At 40.1% G+C, this 16559-nt stretch overlaps 1 long non-coding RNA gene across 2 annotated transcripts in view; it reads left to right on the forward strand.

The window, feature by feature from the left end:
- LOC135228756 (uncharacterized) overlaps nt 1-16559 on the forward strand; it is a 91443-nt gene that overhangs the window by 24360 nt on the left and 50524 nt on the right. For both annotated transcript variants that reach the window (XR_010319568.1, XR_010319569.1), the window contains one exon: nt 7466-7568. This is a non-coding gene — a long non-coding RNA (uncharacterized LOC135228756). The remainder of the gene's footprint in view (nt 1-7465; nt 7569-16559) is intronic.

The following is a 16559-nucleotide window of genomic DNA, read 5'->3' on the forward strand; positions in this document are numbered from 1 at the left end:
TACAAGAACTCTGCATATCTTGCTATGTACTCCTAGCTGCTCTCCCCCTAATGAGACAGCGCACTCCTCCTCTCCACCCTGTATTCCCTGTGTCCATTCAACCAGCTCCTATCCCTTTCTGCTTTCTCATCTCACCTCTAGACAGGAGCTGCCCACATAGTCTCATGTGTCTACTTGAGTCAAGAAGGTCACTTCTCACCAGTATGACTTTCTGTCTTATAGTCCAGTCCAATCCATGTCTGAAGAGTTGGCTTTTGGAATAGATCCAGTCTTGGGCTGACAGAGGTTCCAGGGACCATGACCTCCTGGGTCCCTCTAGTCTCAGTCAGAGCATTAAGTCATCTTTTGAGGAGAATTTGAGGTCTGCATCCCACTGTCTTCCTGCTCCATCAGGAATTTTCTTTTGTGCCCCCTGCCAGGGCAGTCGTCGGTGGTAGCCGGGCATCATCTAGTTCTTCTGGTCTCAGGCTGATGTAGTGTCTGGTTTATGTGGCCCTTTCTGAGACCAACTGATGCTCTTAGATGGCTGCTTGCTAGCATTTATGACCCCAGATGCCACCCACCAAAGTGAAATGCAGAACTTTTTCTTAATATACTTTGTTATGCCAATTGACCTAGATGTCCCCTGAAATCATGGTTCCCAGACCCCAGTTCTGCTACTCTGGCCTTTGAAGTGTTTGGTTGTATTCAGGAAACTTCTTAGCTTTTTGTTTAGTCCAGTTGTGCTGAGCTCCCCTGTATTGTGTGTTATCTTTCCCTTCGCCTAAAATGGTTCTTGTCTACTATGTAATTAGTGAATACCCCTCTCAGTTCCTCCCCACCCTCATAACCATAAAAATAATATTTTCTTCCATGTTTAAGCTTTTTCCTGAGTTCTTACAATAGTGGTCTCATATAATGTTTGTCCTTTGGTAACTGACTGATTTCACTCAGCATTATGCCTTCCAGATTCCTCCATGTTATGAGATATTTCATGGATTCTTCATTGTTCTTAATTGTTAGGTAGTACTCTTACTCCATTATGGGAATATACCATTATTTATCCATTCTTCCGTTAATGGGCACCTCGGTTGCTTCCATCTTTTTTGCTGCTGTAAACGGTGCCACAGTGAACGTGGATGTGCATATACTGTTTATGTGATGGCTCTTATTTCTCAAGTATATATTCCAAGGAGTGGGATTGCTGGATCATTTGGTAGTTCTATGTCTAGCTTTCTAAGGAAACGCCAAATTGATTTCCAAAGTAGTACCATTTTACATTCCCACTAGCAGTGTATAAGTGTTCCAGTCTCTCTACATTTTCTTTAACATTTATTATTATGTGTTTTTTGGATTAACAGTAGCCTTGTTGGGGTGAGATGGTATCTCATTGTAGTTTTGATTTACATTTCTCTAATAGCTAATGATAGTGAGCATTTCCTCATGTATTTTTAGCCCCTGAATGTCTTTGGTGAAGAGTCTGTTCATGTCCTTTGCCCATTTTTTAATTGGGTTATTTGTCTTTTTGTTGTTGAGTTTTTGCTGTATCGTGTAGATTTTAGAGATCAGGTGCTGATCAGATTTTTCGTAGCCAAAAACTTATTCCCAGTCTATTGGTTAGTCCTGCTGTATCTTGAGTTTCTTTCAAGTTGTTCTGTCCTTCGTCGAAAGTGATGTGTTAAAGTTTTCTACTACTGTTGTACAACTTTCTGTTTTACTATTGTAGAACTCCAATTCTGTTGGAGTTTGCTTTATGTATTTTGGAGCTCTGTTATTAGGTACATAAATATTTATTATGATTATGTCCTTTTGGTGGATGAACCCTTTAATAGTTAATGATGCCCTTCTGTCTCTTATAATGGATGTTGACTTTAAGTCTGTTTTATCAGAGATTATTATTGCCACTCCTACTCTCTTTTGGTTACTATTTGTTTGATTTTTTGTTCCATCCTTTGATTTTTAACCATTTATGTCCTCATGTCTGAAGTGTGTCTCTGGTAGGCAACATATTGATGGATCGTGGATTTTTTTTAATCCATTCTGCTACTCTCTCTTTTCTGTGTGATTATTGATAGGTATGGTTTTACTGTTATTTTGTTATGCCTTTTTTTTTTTTTTTTGGTGATGTTAATAATTTCTTTGTGCCACTTAAATTTTTTTGCTAAGTTCTTTCTGTTTATGGATTTTCTTTCCATAACCTCAATTGTTGTTGACTTTGTGCTTACTGATTCTTTTTGATTTTCTTTTTGTTTGGTGAGTAGATTTATTAATTTTGCCTGTGGTTACTCTGAAATTTACCTTTATCTTCCTAAGTTTAAAACAGTCTGTTATAGCTTGATACCACCTTGACTTCCTCTCCATGTATTCCCCCATTTTGTTTAGAATTTGTCATTGTTTACAGATTGACAGCTCTGGTACCCTGTTTTCAGTTTTGCACTTTATTTTACTTTTGAGAATTCTTTATCTGTGTTGGTATCTGTGTGATGTTGTTATGTGTCTTAGTTTCAGATTGTTCTCTGATATTGTTGATTCTCTGTGTGAAGGACTCCCTTTAATGTTGTTTTGAAAGGTTGGTCTGATTTTTACAAATTCCCTTATTTTTCTTTTATCTGAAAATGTTCTAGTTTTGTCATCATATTTGAAAGACAGTTTTGCTGAATATATGATTCTTGGTTGGCAGTTCTTTTCTTTGAGTGCTTTATATATGTCATCCCATTACCTTCTTGCTGCATGTTTTCTGCTGAGAAATCAGTGCTTAGTCTTATTGGTGCCCCCTTGTAGGTGATATTTTGTTTTTCTTGAGCTGCTCTTAGAATTCTTTCTTTGGTTTTGGAAAGTTTGATTATGATATGTCTTAGTGGCTTTTTGTGGGGTCTGGCATTGACTCAACGGCGCTGGGTTTGGTTTGTTTGGTTTATCCCCTATGGGGTTTGTTGAGCTTCTTGGATGGAAACCTTCTCGTCTTTCATGACATTAGGGAAATTTTCTGGCAATAAATCTTTGAAAATTCTCTCTATGCTTTTTTTTTTTCTCTTCCTCTTCTGGAACTTCTATTATGTGTAAATTATTATTCTTGATAGTGTCCCATATAACTTTTAAGCTTTCTTCATTTTTTGTCATTCTTTTTTGTGATTGTTTCTCAAACAACTTAGTAACAAGGAATTTGTTCTCTATTTTGCTGGTTCCTTCTCTCATTGATTACATTCTACTTCTGTGTGCTCCATTGCATTATTTACTTCTTATATTTTATTGTTAATCTTCTGAATTTCTAGTTGTTGTTTTTGTATGGTATCTAATTGTCTATCTTGTCATTTTGTTCTTGTATTGTTTTCCTGAATTCTTCTAGGGTTTTGTCTGTGTTTTCCTTGATCTCTTTGATGGTCCTATATATGTATTTTGAATCCCTCATCAGGTGGTTCTATTACTGTTTCTTCCTTAGTAAGGTTTTCTGCTCCTTTATTTTGCTTACTTGTTTGAGCTGTCTTATCCTGTTTCTTCCTATGATTTGTTATTGTCTACTGTCTCTGAGGTATTAAGGTGTTAATTTATTTATGTATTTCTTTCTTGATTGTATGTTTTGTGCTGATATTTTTTTATTATACATTAGATGAGGGTTTAGAGTACAAACTAGCTTCTCACTAAATAGTTGGTACACATACTGTTTTGTGACATTGGATATCAACCCCACAACATGTCAACACTCTTCCTTCCTTGACCTTGGGTTCCCTGTTACCAGCTTTCCTGTCCCCACCTGCCTTCTCATCCTTGCCCCTGGGCTAGTGTGCCCCTTTAGTCTTGTTTTGTTTTATGGGCTTGTTGAATCTTTGGCTGAAGGGTGAGCCTCAGGAGTGACTTCATTACTGAGCTAAAAGTGTGATGGGGGCCATACTCTTGGGGTTTCTGTAGTCTGTCAAGCCAATAAGTCTGGTCTTTTTTTTGTGAGTTAGAATTTTGTTCTACATTTTTCTCCATCTCTGTCCAGGGCCCTCTACTGTGATCCCTATCAGAGCAGTCAGTGGTGGTAGCCAGGCACCATCTAGTTGCACTGGACTCAGTCTGGTGGAGGCTGTGGTAGTTTTGGTCCATTAGTCCTTTGGATTAATCTCTCCCTTGTGTCTTTAGTTTTCTTCATTCTACCTTGCTCCTGATGCATGCTAATTCGTTTTCTTTTAATGTATCCAGAGCCTTGTTTCTTTTCTTTCTCTTTAGAATGCCTTTATTCCTTTGTATTATTTATTTTGTGGTTCTGGCTTATTGTTACTTTGGTGGTATATTTTGTCTGAGCATGATTTCCTCTCACTATGGGGTATGGTGGGTCACACTGATGTGTGAATCTTCTTTGGGTAGGCTCATTTGTCTTCCCTTACTGGATTGAGTGGAGGTGGGAGAGCTGGTTCTTCTCCTGATATTGGGTGACAAGCGTTGGGTGTTCAGGTTCCTTCCATAGCACTTGTGGGACCATGGGATCCTTCTCGGTTAGTGATAGAGTTAGTGTGTTTTCTGGAGGTCAGGGCAGGATGTTTCCATATCCAGCATGAGAGAGTGCTACCCAAATAGATGGGGTAGGCCCACTGTAAATGCACAAATTGTTATCTCATTAAGTGGTAGGGTATCAAGGGGTTTCAGCACAAGTGTAGACAGCCTGCAAGAACTCTTTGGATGTGGAATGTGTGGCATTACAGATGGTCAGATGTAGGCTGAGGGCACTAGGATCTCCTGATCATCATTTGGCAGAGGTTTAGTTGGCACCTGTGAGGATATATTGCCATTGCTGATGAGGTGATATGTCTTTCCAGCTGGTTACTGGAGCATGGGTGCAGGGAGCATTCTTACTGATCTCTGGGTTGGGCATTGTGTGTGTGCACTGCTGGTTTCCCAGTGGTTGGGTTGAGAGTGCATGGGTCAGGTGTCAGTGGGTAGGTAGCACAGGAACTTGCACTGCTGATCGCCAGGTGGGTGGAATGGTGGGCGGGAGAGGGGAGTTTCCGTCCTCCGATTGCCAGTCTGGTGGTGGGAGTGGTGGGCTGGGTAGCGCAGGGGTGGATGGAGCGTGCATGAGCCTCTGGTTGCAGGTCCGACAGCGTACGAGTGTGTGCTGTGGATTGCCAGGTGTGCAAGTTGGCATGAGAATGGACGGGGCAGATGCAAACCTTGGGTTGCAAGTGTGACAGCACGGGGCTGTGTGAAGTGGATTGCCAAGTGGCGAAGGGAAGAGAGGCACACTCCTGGGAACTGGGAGGGAAGCGGGGAGCATAGAGAGGGAGCTGAGGCACTCCCCACAGAGTGCAACCAGTGATCAGGACCAGCTCTGACCAGATGTTGGAAGTGCGCTGTTCAGAGTCTGGTCATGTGAGGGATCTCTAGTTGCCACTTCAAGGATCCTCCACTCTGGCAGTGCCAGCTGCCCTAATGACCAGAAACTGCTGCTGGTGAGTACTTCTGCCCTATTTTCTAGCTCAGTCTCTACTCTGTGTTTGCCTGGATCCCTAGGGCTCTCGCCTGCCTTCCTGCACTTTGCTTCTTTAGATATGGTTCATGTTTTGCTCACCTTATTTTGCTCCACGTTTGTCTACACAGTATCTCTATCTCTTAATGGGGGTTCTGTGAAGTTGCTTTCCTGAGCTCCTCACCCAGGAATGTAACTCACTTTGTCTTAAGATGTCCACATGGTGCTGGGCTGGCTGGCAGGACGTCTACAGTCTGTAAGTCTTGTTTGCTGTTTTCATTCAATTCTCCTTCCCTTCGGTGTTTGACTCATTTGCTGTTCTGGGTTCCCAGATTGTCATCTGTCTTAGTCATCTAGTGCTACTATAATAGAAATACCACTAGTGGATGGCTTTAACAAAGAGAAGTTTATTCTGTCCAAGTCCAGTAGGTCAGAAGTCTGAATTCAGGGCGCCAGGTCCAGGGGAAGGCTTTCTGTCTTTGTCATCTCTGGAGGAAGGTCCTTGTCATCAGTCTTCCCTTGGTCTGGGAGCATCTGAGTGCAGAAATGTCAGATCCAAAGGACACACCCTGTTCCCAGCACTGTATTCATGGTGGTGTGAGGTTCCCATGTGTCTCTGCTCGCTCCTCTCTCTCATATCTCAAAATAGATTGGCTTAAGACACTATCTAATCTTGCAGATCTCATCAGTATACCTGCCACTAATCCATCTCATTACATCATATTGATAGGATTTACAACACATAGAAAAATATCATGAAATGACAAAATGGTAGACAATCACACTATACTGGAAATCATGGCCTAGCCAAGTTCACAAATATTTTTTGGGGACACAGTTCAATCCATGACATCATCTTTATCTGTTTCACTTTGTTTCTTGGTTCTCTGCTGTAGGGGGACAGCATGGTGTGTGTGACTAAGCTGCCATCTTGGGTCATTTCCTACTTCCTTAGGTTTTGTTTATCTGGGAATATTCTATTTTTTGCCCTCAGTTTTGAAGGACAGTTTTGTCAGATACAGAATTATTAGTTGGCAGTTTTTTTTTTTTCTTTCATCGTTACAAGTATGTGACCCCACTGCTTTCTGGCCTTCATGGTTTTTGAGGAGAAATTGATACTTAATGTTTTTGAGGATTCTTTGCATGGGATGATTTGCTTCTCTCTTGCTGCTTTCAAAACTCTTTATCTTTGGTGTTCATGAGCTTGATTATAATGTGTCTCACTGTGGATCTCTTTAGGTTTATCCTTGGAGTTCATTGAGCTTCTTGCATGCATAAATTCATTACTTTTATCAAATTTGGTAAGTTTTCAGCCATTATTTCTTCAAATATTCTTTCTGTCCCTTTCTTACTTTCTCCTCATTCTGGGATTTCCATAATGTGTATATTGTGTGCATGATGGTGTCCTACAGGTCTGTTAGACTCTGTATATTGTTTTGAAATTCTTTTTTCTATCGGTTTCTCAGATTGAATTATTTCAATTGTCCTATCTTCAGGTTCACTGATTCTTCCTTCTGCCAGCTCAAATCTGCTGTTGAGCCCCTCTAGTGAATTTTTCATTTCAGTTATTGTACTTTTCTGTTTGCTTCTTTTTTGTATATATCTATAATTTATATCTCTACTGATATTCTCGCTTTGTTTATAGATTTTTTTTCTGATTTCCTTTAGTTGTTTTTGTTCTCTTTTAGCTCTTTGAGCATATTTAAAAGAGTTGTTTAAAAGTCTTTATCTAGTAAGTCCAGTATCTTGGCTTTCTTGGGGATGATTTCTGTCACTTTGTTCCTTTGAATGGGCCATTCTCCCTTGTTTCTCTGTATACGTTGTGATTTTTTTAATCGAAAATCAGATATTTGAGTAATATTTTAACTCTTGAAATGAGATTCTCCCCGTTCTACCGGACTTTCCTTTCTTCCTCCATTCCTCTCTGTCTCTGTCTTTGTTTTGTTGTTGAAGTCCATTGGTTTAGTGACTTTCACAAATAATTTTTGCAAAGTCTGAATTACTTGATGTGTGTGTTCACTGAAGTCTCTGTTTCTTTAGGTTGTGCTCAGCTATTGTTCTGACAGAGACTTCCATGAACACTAGGAGTTGAAAAGAAAAAGGAAAAAAATGAAAGAAAACAGGAAAAAGAAGCAAAGAAAAGGTAAGCAATGAGAGGAAAAGTCCTCTGTGGTCTTTGCAGATAGGGTCTGTCCTGCAACACTCCTTCAATACTTAGGAAGGTTTACGCTGACCTAGAGATCAACCCCAAGTGAATGTTAAAGGTGTTCTCAGGTCTCTTCTGGGTGAGCATCTTAACCTAGGCGTTCGTATGTCTTTTTAAATTCCTCAGTATACCTGAGTGCTTCTGAATGCCCCAGCTTCCCAAAGAAGCTCTCTTTTTGGCCCCTGACCTTACCCCACAGCTTTCTAATGTGTGTCTGAATCTTCCTCTCTTAGCCCAGGACTTTCAGTGTGCCTGCTACTCCTCCACCTGTACTACCTCTAAGATAGATGATACAGAGACATGCGGTTTGCTTCAGCCCTTTAGGTAGCCACTGACAGGTTCAAACAGACAAACATAGTACTTTGTGCATGAGGTTTGGTTTACTCCTTTCAGAATCCAGGACCAGAGTCCCAAGCTGAAAATATGGGTTGCCCCTTCAAGCTGGCTACTGAGCCAGGGCAGGGGAGAGGCATAGGCCAGTAACAGAAAGCCACACAATTTTCCTACCATTTTCTTGACATTACCCCCTTCTAAATTCAGTGTTTGTTTGATTGCCATGAGCCTCTGACTGTGTACCAGAGTTCTGACAAGGTTAATTCTGACAGATTCTACTTGCTTTTCAAGTTTACTTGGTAGTCAGGAGCTTGGAGCTTTTTCCTTTACCATCGTGGTGATATCATTCTAGCGTTACTATGTTTCATTTGGTTCCCAAGTCTACAATTCATCTCTATTTCTATGAGCTTAAACTTTTCAAATGGAATTATGACTTAGGTACAGTAAAATGCACAGATCATCAGTATACAGTCTGATGAGCTTTGAAAAATGCAAACAGCATGTAACCCACTATCAAAATAAGGCTATTTCTGTCACATCAGTAATTTCAATTTGCCCCTTTCGAGTTAATTCTACTCCCCCTCCCCACAAGATAATTAGCATAGCTTATTTTTGTCTGCTCTAGAATTTCATACAAATGGAATCATGCAGCATGTCGTCTTTTATATCAGGCATTTCCTACCTTCTATGAATTTAAATTAAACTTTTCACTTTCTATGGTGCTACCCTTCCCTGCACATTTCATGTGGAGCAACCTGTCTTGAACATGTTTAAATATCATGGGTAAAGAGAGGCCTAACTTTAAAAGTCAGAGAACGGCTTGGTATTTTGGAAAGGGGTTTAGTACTTCCTAGTTACATGACCATATGAGTTTTGGCAGTTAAGCTCTCTGAACATCACTCATCGCTTTTTTTTTTTTTTTAATAATTTTTGTTGTGCTTTAAGTGAAAGTTTACAAATCTAGTCAGTCTGTCACATATAAGCTTATATACACCTTACTCCATACTCCCCCTTACTGTCCCCCTAATGAGTCAGCCCGCTCCCTCCTTCCAGTCTCTCCTTTTGTGACAATTTTGCTAGTTTCTAACCCTCTCTACCCTCCCATCTCCCCTCCAGACAGGAGATGCCAACACAGTCTCAAGTGTCCTCCTGATACAAATAGCTCACTCTTCGTCAGCATCTCTCTGCAACCCATTGTCCAGTCCCTTCCATGTCTGATGAGTTGTCTTCGGGAATGGTCCCTGTCCTGGGCCAACAGAAGGTTTGGGAACCATGACAGCCGGGATTCCTCTAGTCTCAGTCAGACCATTAAGTCTGGTCTTTTTATGAGAATTTGGGGTCTGCATCCCACTGTTCTCCTGGTCCCTCAGGGGTTCTCTGTTGTGCTCCCTGTCAGGGCAGTCATGCGTTGTGGCTGGGCACCATCTAGTTCTTCTGGTCTCAGGATGATGTAAGTCTCTAGTTCATGTGGTCCTTTCTGTCCCTTGGGCTCATAGTCATCATATGACCTTGGTGTTCTTCATTTTCCTTTGATCCAGGTGGGTTGATACCAACTGATGCATCTTAGATGGCCGCTTGTTAGCATTTAAAACCCCAGACGCCACATTTCAAAGTGGGATGCAGAATGTTTTCATAATAGAATTATTTTGCCAACTGACTTAGAAGTCCCCTTAAGCCATAGTCCCCAAACCCACACCCTTGCTCCACTGACCTTTAAAGCATTCGGTTTATCCCGGAAACTTCTTTGCTTTTTGTCTAGTCCAGCTGAGCTGACCTTTCGTATATTGAGTATTGTCCTTCCCTTCACCTAAAGTAGTTCTTATCTACTAATTAATCAGTAAGTAACCCTCTCCCACCCTCCCTCCCTCCCCCCCATAACCACAAAAGTATGTGTTCTTTTCAGTTTATACTATTTCTCAAGATCTGTTAATAGTGGTCTTATACAATATTTGTCCTTTTGCCTCTGAGTAATTTCACTCAGCATAATGCCTTCCAGGGTCCTCCATGTTATGAAATCTTTCGCAGATTCATCACTGTTCTTTATCAATGCGTAGTATTCCATTGTGTGATTATACCACAATTTATTTAACCATTCATCCGTTGATGGACACCTTGGTTGCTTGCAGCTTTTTGCTATTGTAAACAGTGCTGCAATAAACATGGGTGTGCATATATCTGTTCGTGTAAAGGCTGTTATTTTTCTAGGGTATATTCTGAGGAGTGGGATTTCTGAGTTGTATGGTAGTTCTATTTCTAACTTTTTAAGAAAACGCCAGATAGATCTCCAAAGTGGTTGTACCATTTTACATTCCCACCAGCAGTGTGTAAGTGTTCCAATCTCTCCGTAGCCTCTCCAGCATTTATTATTTTGTGTTTTTTGAATTAATGCCAGCCTTGTTGGTGAGATAGAATCTCATCATAGTTTTAATTTGCATTTCTCTAATGGCTAATGATCGAGAGCATTTTCTCATGTATCTGTTGGCTGCCTGAATATCTTGTTTAGTGAAGTGCGTGTTCATATCCTTTGCCCACTTTTTGATTGGGTTGTTTGTCTTTTTGTGGTTGAGTTTTAACAGAATCATATAGATTTTAGAGATCAGGCACTGGTCGGAGATGTCACAGCTGAAAAAGTTTTCCCAATCTGTAGATGGTCTTTTTACTCTTTTGATGAAGTCTTTAGATGAGCATAGGTGTTTGATGTTTAGGAGCTCCCAGTTATCTGGTTTCTCTTTGTCATTTTTGGTAATGTTTTGTATTCTGTTTATGCCTTGTATTAGGGCTCCTAATGTTGTCCGTATTTTTTCTTCCATGATCTTTATCTTTTTAGTCTTTATGTTTAGGTCTTTGATCCACTTGGAGTTAGTTTTTGTGCATGGTGTGAGGTATGGGTCCTGTGTCATTTTTTTGCAAATGGATATCCAGTTACGCCAGCGCCATTTGTTAAAAAGAGTACCTTTTCCCCAATTAACTGACACTGGGCCTTTGTCAAATATCAGCTGCTCATATGTGGATGGATTTATGTCTGGGTTCTCAATTCTGTTCCATTGGTCTATGTGCCTTTTGTTGTACCAGTACCAGGCTGTTTTGACTACTGTAGCTGTATAATAGGTTCTAAAATCGGATTGAATGAGGCCTCCCACTTTCTTCTTCTTTTTCAGTAATGCTTTAATTATCCGGGACTTCTTTCCCTTCCATATGAAATTGGTGCTTTGTTTCTCCATCACTTAGAAAATGTCATTGGAATTTGGATCGGAAGTGCATTGTATGTATAGATGGCTTTTGGTAGAAGAGGCATTTTTACTATGTTAAGTCTTCCTATCCAGGAGCAAGGTATGTTTTTCCACTTTCGTAGGTTCTTTTTTGTTTCTTGCACTAGTACTTTGTAGTTTTGTTTGTATAGATCTTTTACATCTTTGGTAAGATTTATTCCTAAGTATTTTATCTTCCTGGGGGCTAATGTGAATGGTATTGATTTGGTGATTTCCTCTTTGATGTTCTTTTTGTTGATGTAGAGGAATCCAAGTGATTTTTGTATGTTTATCTTATAACCTGAGACTCTGCCAAACTCTTGTATTAGTTTCAGTAGTTTTCTGGAGGATTCCTTAGGGTTTTCTGTGTATAAGATCATGTCATCTGCAAATAGAGATAATTTTACTTCCTCCTTGCCAATCTGGATGCCCTTTATTTCTTTGTCTAGACTAATAGCTCTGGGTAGGACCTCTAGCACAATGTAGAATAAGAGCGGTGATAAAGGGCGTCCTTGTCTGGTTCCCGTTCTCAAGGGAAGTGCTTTCAGGCTCTCTCCATTTAGAATGATGTTGGCTGTTGGCTTTGTATAGATGCCCTTTATTATGTTGAGGGATTTTCCTTCAATTCCTATTTTGCTGAGAGTTTTTATCATAAATGGGTGTTGGACTTTGTCAAATGTCTTTTCTGGATCAATTGCTAAGATCATGTGATCTTTGTCTGTTGTTTTATATATATGGTGGATTACATTAATGGTTTTTCTAATATTAAATCAACCTTGCATACCTGGTATAAATCCCACTTGGTCATGGTTCATTATTTTTTTGATATGTTGTTGAATTCTATTGGCTCGAATTTTATTGAGGATTTTTGCATCTATTTTCTTTTTTTGTGATGTCTTTACCTGATTTTGGTATCAGGGATATGGTGGCTTCATAGAATGAGTTAGGTAGTATTCCATCTTTTTCTATGCTTTGAAATACCTTTAGTAGTAGTGACGTTAACTCTTCTCTGGATGTTTGGTAGAAGTCTGCAGTGAAGCCCTCCAGGCCAGGGCTTTTTTTCTTGGGAGTTTTTTGATTACTGTTTCAATCTCTTTTTTTTGTTATGGGTCTATTTAGTTGTTCTACTTCTGATTGTGTTAGTTTAAGCAGGTAGTGTTTTTCTAGGAATTCATCCATTTCTTCTAGGTTTGCAAATTTGTTAGAGTACAATTTTTGTAATAATCTGATATGATTCTTTTAATTTCAGTTGAGTCTGTTGTGATGCGGCCCATCTCATTTCTTATTCGGCTTATTTGTTTCCTGTATTTCTTTAGTCAGTCTAGCCAATGGTTTATCAATTTTGTTAATTTTTTTCAAAGAACCAGCTTTTGGCTTTGTGTATTCTTTCAATTGTTTTTCTGTTCTCTAATTCATTTAGTTTAGCTCTAATTTTTATTTGTTTTCTTCTGGTGCCTGCTGAATTCTTTTGTTGCTCACTTTCTATTTGTTTAAGTTGTAGGGACAGTTCTCTGATTTTGGCTGTTTTTTCTTTATGTATGTGTGCATTTATCGATATAAATTGACCTCTGAGCCCTGCTTTTGCTGTGTCCCAGAGGTTTGGATAGGAAGTGTTTTCATTCTCATTGCATTCTATGAATTTCTTTATTCCCTCCTTAATGTCTTCTATAAGCCAGTTGTTTTTGAGCAGGGTATTGTTCAGTTTCCAAGTATTTGATTTCTTTTCCCTGGTTTTTCTGTTATTCATGTCCACTTTTATGGCCTTATGGTCTGAGAAGATGCTTTGTAATATTTCGATGTTTTGGATCCTGCACAGGTTTGTTTTATGACCTAATATGTGCTCTATTCTGGAGAATGTTCCATATGCGCTAGAAAAAAAAGTAAACTTTGCAGCAGTTGGGTGGAGTGTTCCGTATAAGTTTATGAGGTCAAATTGGTTGATTGTAGCAATTAGGTCTTCCATGTCTCTGTTGAGCTTCTTATTGGAAGTCCTGTCTTTCTCTGAAAGTGGTGTGTTGAAGTCTCCTGCTGTAATTGTGGAGGTGTCTATCTCACTTTTCAGTTCTGTTAAAGTTTGTTTTATGTATCTTGCAGCCCTGTCATTGGGTGCATAAATATTTAATATGGTTCTATCTTCCTGGTCAATTGTCCCTTTAGTCATTATGTAGTGTCCTTCTTTATCCTTTGTGGTGGATTTAACTTTAAAGTGTATTTTGTCAGAAATTAATATTGCTACTCCTGCTCTTTTTTGCTTGTTGTTTGCTTGATATATTTTTTTCCATCCTTTGAGTTTTAGTTTGTTTGTGTCTCTAAGTCTAAGGTGTGTCTCTTGTAGGCAGCATATAGACGGATCGTGTTTCTTATCCAGTCTGAGACTCTCTGTCTCTTTATTGGTGCATTTAGTCCATTTACATTCAGCGTAATTATAGATATGTATGTGTTTAGTACTGTGATTTTGATGCCTTTTTATGTGCGTTGTTGACAATTTCATTTTTCAATTATTTGTGCTGAGACGTTTTTCTTTGTAAATTGTGTTCCTCCTTTTCATAGTATTTGACTTTATGTTTGCTGAGTCATTATGTTTTTCTTGGTCTTTGTTTTGAGTTATGGAGTTGTTATACCTCTTTGTGGTTACGTTAATATTTACCCGTATTTTTCTAAGTAAAAACCTAACTTGTATTGTTCTATATTGCCTTGTTTCCCTCTCCTTATGGCAGTTCTCTACCACCTGTATTTAGTCCCTCTTTGTGATTATTGTGATCTTTTACATATTGACTTCAATGATTCCCTGTTCTGAGTGTTTTTTTCTTTTTAAAATTAATCTTAGTTTGTTTTTGTGATTTCCCTACTTGAGTTGATATCAGAATGTTCTGTTTTGTGACCTCGTGTTGTGCTGGTATCTGATATTATTGGTTTTCAGACCAAACAATTTCCTTTAGTATTTCTTGTAGCTTTGGTTTGGTTTTTGCAAATTCTCTAAGCTTGTGTTTATCTGTAAATGTTTTCATTTCGTCTTCATATTTCAGAGAGAGTTTTGCTGGATATATGATCCTTGGCTTGCAGTTTTTCTCCTTCAGTGCTCTGTATATGTCATCCCATTGCCTTCTTGACTGCATGGTTTCTGCTGAGTAGTCTGAACTTATTTTTATCGATTCTCCTTTGTAGGAGACATTTCTTTTATCCCTGGCTGGTTTTAAAATTTTCTCTTTACTTTGGTTTTGGCAAGTTTGATGATAATATGTCTTAAGGATTTTCTTTTTGGATCAATCTTAAATGGGGTTCGATGAGCATCTTGGATAGATATCCTTTCGTCTTTCATGATATCAGGGAAGTTTTCTGCCAACAGATATTCACCTGTTCTCTCTGTATTTTCTGTTATCTCTCCCAGTCCTGGGACTCCAATCACACGCAAGTTATTCTTCTTGATAGAGTCCCACTTGATTCTTAGAGTTTCTTCATTTTTTTAAATTCTTTTATCTGATTTTTTTTCAGCTATATTGGTGTCAATTCCCTTGTTTTCCAGATCCCCCACCCTGCATTCCAATTGCTCGAGTCTGCTCCTCTGACTTCCTATTGAGTTGTCTAATTCTGTAATTTTGCTGTTAATCTTTTGGATTTCTGAATGCTGTCTCTCTGTGGATTCTTGCAGCTTATTAATTTTTCCACTTTGTTCTTGAATAATCTTTTTGAGTTCTTCAACTGCTGTATCAGTGTGTTCCTTGGCTCTTTCTGTAGATTGCCTTATTTCATTTCTGAGGTCGCCACTGATGTCTTGAAGCATTCTGTAAATTAGTTTTTTACATTGTACATCTGGCAATTCCAGGATTGTATCTTCATTTGGGAAAGATTTTGATTCTTTATTTTGGGGAGTTGTAGACGCAATCATGGTCTGCTTCTTTATGTGGTTTGATATCGAGTGCTGTCTCCGAGCCATCTCTAAGATAGTGTAGTGATCTGTTGTATATTTGCCAACTAAATCTTATCTTCTTTTGTTTTCTTTCAATATACGTAGATGGGCAACTAGATTGTGCTGTTTTGATTCTTGTAGCCCTTGAATCACTTATGTCCTAGTTCCAGCTGGTTTGGGCTGTTACCAGATATATAAGCCTGAGAGTCCATTCACTATTGTTGAGTAGAATCTGATTTTGGTTCATCAAGTGTGTGGTGCAGACTGTCACCTATCCACCTAGAGAAGTAGTGGTGATAGTTGTGTGCACCAGATTCTAGTAGCAGCAGGGTTTCACACTCCAGTGGGGGCAGGATACTGGCAGTCTTCCCCCAAGTGCCAGTGAGGTAGGTTTGTCTCTATTCCTAATGCACTTGAGTGGGTGGGCTCTGCAGCTGTACCTTAGGCCCCCAATGCATGCACCTCTACAGATTGGTAGGTATCACCCTCCTTAGACCCCTAAGGCAGGAAGCTAGGTGGTCTGGGGGGAGCTTCAGCCCTCAGTTCCCTGTTGTGGTAAGTGAGGGCTCTGTTCAATACGCAAAGATATCAGACCTGGGAAACTTGTCTTTCCAGTAATGGGCTAAAACAATTACAGTCAGATCCGTATCAGAATTGCCTTTGCATTATAATAGCCACCTTGTTCCCTGTAGGGATGAAAGACTCTGGATCACGTATGTTTGGCTGGAGCTGGTTATGTGTCTTTAGTCCAATTAGGGAAGGATTTTTGGTCCCTGGGTTTTTTGTAGCTGCTTCTCTCAGGCCAGGAGAATGGGTTAGGAAAAGACCAGGAAAAAAAAAAAGGAAAGAAACAAAAACAGCAGCACACTTCACACTCTCTGGCTCAGGAAATTTCAATGTTAATGAAGCCGCCTGGGAAGGGGAGGGGAGGGGAGGGTTCAGATAAATAGGAGAGAGTAGCACCCTGGAATATAGACAAAGTTACTTATCTTGCTTGGGATTACTGTTTTATCTGAGATTCCCAAGGGGCGTGTCGACTGTGTGTGCTGGGTGGGTAGAGATTGCCCCCGAGGGTCAGGCCCGTGTCCTGTGCCTGCACTGTCTCAGAAGTAGTGGGCAGTTCCTCCGCTCCCAGTCCAAAGCCCAGCGCCACTGTTTCCCGGCTGGGACGCCACACTCCAGGCTCCAAAACTAGTCGATGCCTACTGGTGGCTTCTCCTCCTGTCAGCCACGTGGCTGCGCTGCCTGTGTTCACTGGCTGGGCTTCCCCCGAGGTCACTTCTGGGGGCTAGTGCCGCGTCCCATATTTGCGCTGTCTCAGGATGCCGTGCTCAGGTCCCCTGAGCCCAGTCCAAAGCCCGGCGCCAAGGTTTCCTGACTGGGACGCTGGCTGCAGGCTCCGAAAGGAGTTGTTGCTTCCCTGTGGTTGTTCGTTCTCAG

This window comes from Loxodonta africana, chromosome 27 (assembly GCF_030014295.1).
Source record: "Loxodonta africana isolate mLoxAfr1 chromosome 27, mLoxAfr1.hap2, whole genome shotgun sequence".
Classification (NCBI taxonomy): domain Eukaryota; kingdom Metazoa; phylum Chordata; class Mammalia; order Proboscidea; family Elephantidae; genus Loxodonta; species Loxodonta africana.